The following is a 9,949-nucleotide window of genomic DNA, read 5'->3' as shown; positions in this document are numbered from 1 at the left end:
TGATTTACATTCATGGATGCCTAAATCTAGGTAGTGGAAGATATCAAATTCAAAACCAAAGGAAACCAATAACTTATGGTTCTGTTCCTGATGTACATCAAAGTTAGACTGTCTGTCATGAGTGAATATAAGAAAAGCTCTTATATTCTTATATATATATGAATATAAAATATATTTTACATATTCTTATATATATAATATATTCTTACATATAAGAATATAAAATATATATAAGAATATATTTTATATTCTTATATGTGATTGAAATTTTAGTCACCAGGAAGTCCTCAAGGACTCCCTTTCCCTGCAATTGTTTTACTAATGACACTTTTGTACACAGTAGTGATATGATTTCATTTTGGTTATATTTACTAAGATTATCCCACCTTTGACCTTTTTATTGCATACATTCTATTGGAAATTAGTTTAGTGAGTGAGTAATAGCTGTTGTGAACTTTAAATCCCTTCACTCAAACAAGATTTGTGTTTTTATCCATGTCCTAACAATGCCATTTCACTACTACCAGGAGACAGCGACGGCTTTTGTGCACCATAATGCAATCTTCAGGGCATGAATATTTCTGTAACAGATGAACATTGAACACCATAAGTATTTGCATAGTCACTGTTCTTAGTGAATAAATAAAAAATACTCTGGAATCTCTTTTACCTCTTCCTGTATTTTGTTTTGTTTTGTTTTGTTTTGGGAGGGAGTATCACTCCATCACCACACTGGAGTCAGGGGCACAATCTCAGCTCACTGCAACCTCCGCCTCCTGAGTTGAAGTGATTCTCCTGCCTCAGCCTCCCGAGTAGCTGGGATTACAGGCGCATGCCACCATGCCTGACTAATTTTTGTATTTTTAGTAGAGACAGGGTTTCACCATGTTGGTCAGGCTGGTCAAGAACTCCTGACCTCATGATCTGCCCACCTCAGCCTTCCCAAGTGCTAGGATTACATTTGTGAGCCACCAAGCCTGGCCCACCTCTTCCTGTATTTTTAATTATTGATATGGTTTGGCTGTGTTCCCACTCAAATCTCATATTGGATTGTAGTTCCCATAATCCCCACATATCATGAGAGGGACCAGGAATTGAATTATAGGGGAGTGCTTTTCCCATGCTGTTCTTGTGATAGTGAATACGTCTCACAAGAGCTGATGGTTTTATAAAGGGCACTTCCCACACACAAACATGCTATCTTGCCTGCTGCCATGTAAAATGTGCCTTTGCTCTTCCTTCACCTTCCACCATAAGTGTGAGGCCTCCCTAGCCATGTGGAACTGTGAGTCCACTAAATTTTTTTCTTTATAAATTACTCAGTCTTGGGTATTTCTTTATTTGCAGTGTGAGAACAGACTTATTCAATTATTACAGTCACTAATGGGGTTCATTGTCCATCAAATCATTCTCCAGTAAAGTCATCTACAATATTTCCATATGAGATTTTATTGTTGTACCTTGATGCCTAACTTGAAGTGAATCTGGACTGTATGTTGCCCACATTGGTCCTTAGTCACATTTTGGGATCTGTTTTTTCTAACAGTGAAGACATTAATTAATCCTACATGAGAGTATGTTTATGTCTGAAATTAATCACGACCATATTTTGTGGATTTAGGATGTTTCGCAGATGTATACACTTAAAGACTGTCTTGTAAGGTCAACAGCTGAGAGGATGTAGAAGGAACATGCTGAGAAGTTCAGGAAGTACTAACATAAAGCTCCCTCTTCCCGCAGGAACATCGATTTCAGCATATGTTAGGTCTTTTGAACAAAGACTTGTAGATACTTTCTTGGAAAAGTGTTTTCAAAAATAGAATTGCATATTTTAAAACTTTCATCCCAATAGAAAGCCAAAGTTAATGAGGAAACTTGGATTCATTTCACAAAATGTTGCTTGTAATCTACTTTGCTTGGCTACATGTTCCCTGGACAAACCCAAAAGACCAGTATAAATTCCAGTACTATCACTCACAGTATCACAAACTTTTGGTGACTCAATCACTTTACCTGTATGTTGTTCATTCTAGGACCAGTTTCCCAGAGGTCATACTCCTCTCAGATTTCTTAGAATTGGTTAGTCTTAGGTCATTCGACTTGAGAAGTCCTCAAAGATTTTACTGTTGAAAGTATGGCCGGGCGCGGTGGCTCAAGCCTGTAATCCCAGCACTTTGGGAGGCCAAGTCGGGCGGATCACGAGGTCAGGAGATCGAGACCATCCTGGCTAACACGGTGAAACCCCGTCTCGACTAAAAAATACAAAAAACTAGCCGGGCGAGGTGGCGGGCGCCTGTAGTCCCAGCTACTCAGGAGGCTGAGGCAGGAGAATGGCGTAAACCCGGGAGGTGGAGCTTGCAGTGAGCTGAGATCCGGCCGCTGCACTCCAGCTCGGGCGACAGAGCAAGACTCCGTCTCAAAAAAAAAAAAAAAAAAAAAAAAAGAAAGTATTAATACATCCATCACCACAAGGGAATCAGTTAATGTGCTGTTATATCTCAAAGACATTACGATACCATCTTTATTTTTCTCAACAGCCTCCACTAAATTCTATTCTTTCTCTTTGCCTTAAAGATCTGCACAATGAAAAAGAGCACAAGGGAAGTCTCCCGGGAAATACAGGGAGAAAATAATTAGTCAAAATGTCCAACGACAGATTATCCAATAATTTATGATGTATCAGGATGTAGAATACTACACAACCAAGAAAAATACTAATGTACTTATTGATCTATTCATATTTAAAAAGTTAATGATATATATTTTGTGTATTCCATATTACAAGCACTAGGCTAAGTCCCAGATATATCATGGTGAGCAGGAGAGACTGGAGCCCTGACTTTCTGAAGTTTTGAATCCAGTGGGAGATACTAACAATAGATAAGTGAAGAACTACAACCATAAAAATTGTTATTAAAAAATACCATGTGCTGGAATTTCTGAAAATAAAAGCATGCCTATATTCAAATATACAGTGTGAAAAATAAAGGTATGCACAAAAAAGTCCATAAAGGTACAAACAAAAGATGGGCAGTAGTTTCCAGTGGCTGCTGGCAGAACAGGCGTCAGGAGGCATGCGTGAATGGAGTCAAGCAGAAGTTATTTACAACCCCTGCTGACTGATCAGTACCCATGCCACACTGGTTATTATTAATACATACATGGGATATCAACACTGGGTGTTATTAGTCTGGCCAGTCCTTACTTCCATTATATTTTCTAGATTATCTAATTTTTAAATAATGCTTTATTATGTCATAATTGTAAAACATTTTAAATATACACACAGTAGAGAAAACTTTCACTTCTTTATTCGACATACAAGTTTAACAAAAGTTAAGAAATGGTCATTTTTGTTTTAGGATTTTTTTAAAATGAAATAATCACAGATAGAACTAAATTTCTAAAACTTAATCTTTTTTTTCTCTTCCTCTCCTTCCCATGTGTAATCACTTCTCTAAAACTGTGCTGATTTTATGTTCTAATAAAAAGGGCTTTAAAAATCAATATATAGTACAGATGTAACAGTCTGAATCACCAAAAAAGTAAAGAGAAAGAAAAGCAAGGGGAAAAAAAGAAAGAAAAAGAAAAAATGAGGCAAAACCGTGGAGTGATGAGTAATCGTTAGGAGAATGAAAGAGAAAGCTCCACTTTACAAAAGTCCCTGCTGAATGAAATGGTCAAAGTAATTGTAAGAAATCACAAAAAACATTTTGAAAAGCTCAGGTTAGCCTTAACTAAACTGCAAAACTTCCTGCAGCTTGAGAGCATGTTCCTGCTGAATCACTAGATTTTAGAAATATAAAAATAAACTAACCACTGAAACATTCAATTGTTGTAAGAAAGTTCTAGATTCAAAAATAAACAGAAGCAAAAGCATCGTTTAAGAAAGTTCTTTGAAGAAATTCCACACTCATAATTTAAATAAACGTTCAAATAAATGTTGTTATTAACTTTTTTGAGTGTCATCAGTGAATCACTCACTATGCTAGTACCCGATTTAGAAGATAAGTAGAAAATAATCTTTTCTTCGAGGAGTTCACAATCCAGTTAATAAAACTTGTTAGATGACATGGCATCTTTTTGTCCCTTGTGTTGCCACTATTCAGAGAAGAGTTGCATATAGTGGGCATGAGGGGTATTATTAAATGTTTAATAATTAGCTCTCTAGGGAAAATAAAAACCCGATTTGCAGTATTTTCCAATTTCCATGGTATTAATACTACCCCCATGGTTGATTTCAGGATGACATTATATGATGAAACATTATATTTCTTTTTGGAAAGAAATATACACCAGAACACTAGATTCACCAGAGCGAGCTAGTTCAAGCATTGAACAAATATTCATTCCATGAAGACAAACAGTATAATAAATTTAATAAAAGAGGTTGCTTTAACATATGACAGAAGAACAAAGAAATGATCAGATCTGTTGCAAGGGAGGGCTTGGGTATTTCAAAGTCTTTTCTGAGGTGATCTCTTGATTTTTTTTTCCATTACAGCTATGTTTCATTTACACATTTTCACTAGAGTAATTGTTCTCAAAGAGGGTACAAGATGACTGAGGGGTGGTAGTAGGAGGTTTGTATTACTGTTTCCAGTATTTTTAAAACAGCAATGCTACTAAATAATCTACAGTGAACAGGATGTCTCCTCCCCACCCCCCAGCAAAAACAACTGTGCGAATTGTCAAATATATCAACAGTGCTGAGATTAAGAACCCCTGCACTGGAATAACAGAGAATAATCTAGTTGAAGGGAACAGCTGGTACAAAGGCAATGAATAATGAAGGAAAAGTGTATTTTTACCTGGGATACTATGGAAACAAGCTGAGACTCAAAATCAGTGTTTTCACAAAGCTTTTAAAGAAGAGTTTTCCTATATTGGAATAACTCTATGCTTTCCTAATTTCATCTTTTATCATTTTACCATAACAATCCACTCTCATTTCTTGTCTTTTGTTTTCCTTTGTGAATCATATCTGCTTTCTCACATCCCATATTATTTCAAAAAATGAAGTTACATCCTTAACTTTTTCCAACCGTTACACACTTCCAAGTACCAATGGATCATCAAAATTAAAATTTAACATTGTGTTTTGCAGGCTTTCACTTACCTATAATGTTTCATATTACATAGAAAAACCTAAGTACCACTAAACATGATACACGAGGGAAACAGAATGAGGGAAAGATGTATTACAATTATCTCTGGGAAAACAAAAAGAAGCAAATATAGATACAGCTCTTTACATTGTTCTATTTTAAGAAAACAGATCTCATAAAAAGTTAAATTGTGATATAATCTTTGGGGTTTGAAAAATATCTTTAAATTATGAAATCTCACAATAAGATTATAGTGAAAGTTGTAATATATATATTTGTATATTGTCACTACATTTTCTTCTTTTGGGAAGTGATTTGGCAAGTAATTTCAAGATCAATTTAAAAAAGAAATCATGTTTGTAACCCAAACATTAGCTTCTGGCAATTTATCTTAAGCAATTAAAAAGAATAAAAGTTGCGTTCAAGAATAATAAAAAAAAGAGAGATTATAAAAAGAGGAAAAACCTCATTTAAAATTTCTAGCCTTTCAGAAAAATCCAAATTCTACTTAAATGGTAGTCCCCATTAGTTAGTATTAGGCATATAACAGAAATGGTACATGGTAGTAAATGCTAATTAAAGGCCAAATTCAATAAGGATGGGAAATGGATATTGGAATGGAAATTAGATACTCACTGTTTTCTGGTAGAGTAGTTTCAATGAAGTGCTGGAACCAAAGGATATTATTTAAGGTGGAGTAACTGCAACTGCTTTGTTTTAGAGTCCCTCTCTCCTCTCCCTGTAAAATGCTCCTACTTGCCTCTAGTAAACCTGTAAACTACCAAGAGCTTTGGCTTATTCTGTGAAATAGAATATGTGATAGCCAAACAGTCTCTTCAACTTCAAGCTAACCTAAACATTGATAGGCAGTGTGGGACTTGGAATCAGTGAAATCCAAGTGTAAATTTCATCAGTGCCACACACTACTTGCGTGATCTTTAGCAAGTTCCAAAATTCTAAATATGCATTTCCTCATTGATAGCATACAGTCCTAATAATGCCTAATTCATATAAGTGTTGCCAGGACAAAATCAAATAACATCCTATCCAAAACAACATAATTAGAGAATAGCTTATAGATGGAAATATTTAGCTTAATGTGGACAAGTTAGCATCTCTCTTTGGGTTGAATTTTTTTCTGGAAGCATTAATAATATATCTATTCAAGCTAATAAATATTTATTGAGCACTACATTACAAAACACTTTGCTGTATATTAATTAAGATTAATAATAAACGTGTGTCATACCTATGATCCAATACATTAATAACATTACGTGACAGTAACTTTCATACTGGTAAAGAAAATAAGAAAGATGGCCAGGCATAGTGGCTCACACATGTAATCCCAGCACTTTGAGAGGCCGAGGTGGGTGGATCACAAGGTCAGGAGTTCGAGATCAACCTGGAATATGGTGAAACTCTGTCTCTACTAAAAATACAAAAATTAGCCGGGTGTGGTGGCGGACACCTGTAGTCCCAGCTATTCAGGAGGCTGAGGAAGGAGAATCGCTTGAACCCACGAGGCAGACGAAGATCCTTGAAGTGAGCCGAGATCATGCCACTGCACCCCAGCAAAAAAAAAAAAAAAAAAAAAGAAAAGTTTGTTATTTTTTAAAGGAGTGATTTTGTTGAGGGAAAATTTTCATGAAATGTCAAACTGAACAGTAAAATAACTATCATTACACAAATGAACCAATAAAATAGAAGCCATAAATAGGTATGTAAATCTTCTCTTGGGACAGTCCTTACAAAGAAATGCTTCTACATTTACCTATGTGAACTAATGGTAGGTAACTAAGGGAAATATTTGGTGCACCATCTCTGAACTCAGCAGATGTGGTGTTATCATAAAGCTGAATTATCCTAAATAATAATTGCTTAGCATCTTTTAAGTAGTGTTTTCAAAACAGATGAAATAGTGAATTAATATTTTCTGATCTTTGGCTACCCCCTGTGCCAATAATATTATAAATTATTTTATTACCAATTCCATGATATGTAAGTTCTGGGTGCTATGGTTCCTAACATGTTCATCATTAGTTCTCATCCTGGCAGACTTTTATAATATATGGAAGCCAGTGCATCTTACAAAGTCCTAGTCATGAAGCAGAACATCAATACTGGCGAGCTAATGTATTGTCTCAAGCCAAGCTCAACACATCAAGCTCGCACCATCAAGCACTATCTTTATCAGTCTCCTTCAGCTGTATGCCCAGTTCAATGCACAACAGGAAATGGTAGGAAGGCAGATAGAAAAAGAAGATGCAAACATGCCATTAACTTTCAATTCAGAGATGATTGCCTTTGAGCCTTAAGGGGTTGTACCTTATTTTTCCCTTATGAACTCTTAGTGTGTTTTGAAGTATAGCTCACTTTAGTATTGTAAATTATTTTAGTATTTTTAAACAGCTCCTGAGTCAAGGCCTTCTGGATTTGGGTGGCCTCAAAGCCACTGGTGTTCTCCTCTTCTTTCTTGAAATTATGCTCTCTTTCTCCCACACCATCCACTTTTTCCCTCTTCTGCATCATCCAATCAGCCTATGATAGTTCCTCCTTTATTAAAACAAACAAATCCAGAAATTCCACATAAACTTTCAGCTACTATAACAATTCTATGTTCTCTTTATAACAAAGCTCCTCAAAAAGACGTTTGGATACTTCCTTATACCACTTTCTACCCTCCTACAACCTCTTGTTTACTTTTGAAAGCTCCTGGAACAGGCTTTAGTCCCCAGTCCTCCACTGAAACTTCTCATTAAGAACCTGTACAATGTCAAATGCAATGGAAACTTTTCAGTTCACATCTTGCTCAACTTATTGCAAGCATTTGATATAATTCACCATTCTCCTTTTTCATATAAAATTTTCACTTGTTCTCTAGGATATCATATACTACTGATTTTCTCATACATGAATAGTCTCCTCTACTTCCTTCTCTTTTCCTTTCCACTTCTATAAAATGGACTGCCCCAGGATTCAGTTCTTGGGTATTTCATCTCTAACTACAATTACTCCTTTTGTGATCTCCATTAACTTCACAGCTTTAAATATCATTTATGGGCAGTTAACATACAAATTTATATCATCAGCTCCAACCTCTTTTCTGACCTCCAGATTTATATATTCAATAACTTTTTGAAAATATTCTCTTGAATGTTTAGTGAGCATCTCACAGTAAATCTCTGCAGAGAACTCTTGATATCACACTCACTCCAAACTTGCTATTCTTCCAAACTCCCTAATCTCAGTAAATGTCATACTGCCATCTACCCAGTTCAAGCAAAACCTTAGTGTCACTCTTGAACCCTGCCTTTATTTTAGACCCTACATTTAGTTAATTAGTAAATCTTGTTAATTCTTTAATGTATTTTTGCAATTGAACCACTTCTCATCTCCTCCAATGAGGACAACACTCCAAGCCACCATCATTTTCTGCCCAGTTTGTAGCAATGCCTTATTAGCCAGTCACACTGTCTCAGCTCTTACAAACTTGTAGTGTTGTCCCCCATACAGCAGTCAGAGGATACTTTAAAAATGTTAATTGGATCATGTCATTTCAGCACTCAAATACTAAAAAGGTCTCCAATCTCTTTTAGAACAAAATTTGAATTTTTACCACAGCCTTTTTTTTCTTTTTTTGAGATGGAGTCTCATTCTTTGGCCCAGGCTGGAGTGCAATGGTGAGATCTGGGCTCACTGCAAGCTCCGCCTCCCAGATTCAAGTGATTCTCCTGCCTCAGGCTCCCGAATAGCTGAGATTACAGGCATGCACCACCACACCCAGCTAATGTTTGTACTTTTAGTAGAGACGGGGTTTCACCATGTTGGCCAGGCTGGTCTGGAACTCCAGACCTCAAGTGATCCACCCACCTCGGCCTTCCAAAGGGCTGGGATTACAAGCATGAGCCACCGTGCTTGGCTTTTACCATGGCTTTTAATAAATACATAATCCAACCTAGGTTATTGCCTATAACCAACCTCATTTACTATTGCTCTTTTTACTTGTTCTGCTCCAGCACTGCTGGCCTCCTTTGGCTTTCTTTAACTTGACAAGAATGTTCCTACCTCAGAGCCTTTGCATTTTTTTTATATCCTGGGTCTGAAATGCCCTTTCCCCAGATAGTTCCGTTAATCACACCACTCACTGCCTTTAGGACTCTACTTAAGTATCACCTCCTGAAAAGGGTATCCTTGAGAACTCTATTGGAAATAGTATCCTTCCTTCACACTCTCATATTTCTTCCTAACAGTGATCATTTTCTGGATGTATAATGTGTATATGTATGTATGTATATGTATAAATTTACATTTTTAAAAATAAATGTTTGGTCTTATACACTCAAATTTAACCCCTTTGAAGACAAGGGCATTTTTGGTTTTGTTCATTTCTTTCCCCAATGCCTACAATTGTGCCTAACCTATAGCAGAGATTGAATAAGTAATTATTAGATGAATTAAATAAAAATATGATGAGGCCTTTATGGTTATTGCCTCCTGGGTAGAGACTTCAAGTGGTTGTGCAGGAGCATTTTGCTTGCTCAAAGAAAAGCTCGGCCCGGCGCAGTGGCTCACGCCTGTAATCCCAGCACTTTGGGAGGCCAAGATGGGTGGATCCCGCAGTCAGGAGATCGAGACCATCCTGGCTAACATGGTGAAACCCCATCTCTACTAAAAATACAAAAAATTAACTGGGCATGGTGGCGGGCGCCTGTAGTCCCAGCTACTTGGGAGGCTGAGGCAGGAGAATGGCATGGACCTAGAAGGCGGAGGTTGCAGTGAGCCGAGATTGCCCCACTGCACTCCAGCCTGGGTGACAAAGTGAGACTCCGTCTCAAAAA

This window comes from Trachypithecus francoisi, unplaced genomic scaffold, assembly GCF_009764315.1.
Source record: "Trachypithecus francoisi isolate TF-2019V2 unplaced genomic scaffold, Tfra_2.0 Lachesis_group4, whole genome shotgun sequence".
Taxonomy (NCBI): Eukaryota; Metazoa; Chordata; class Mammalia; order Primates; family Cercopithecidae; genus Trachypithecus; species Trachypithecus francoisi.
Note: the sequence above shows the minus strand (reverse complement) of the source record.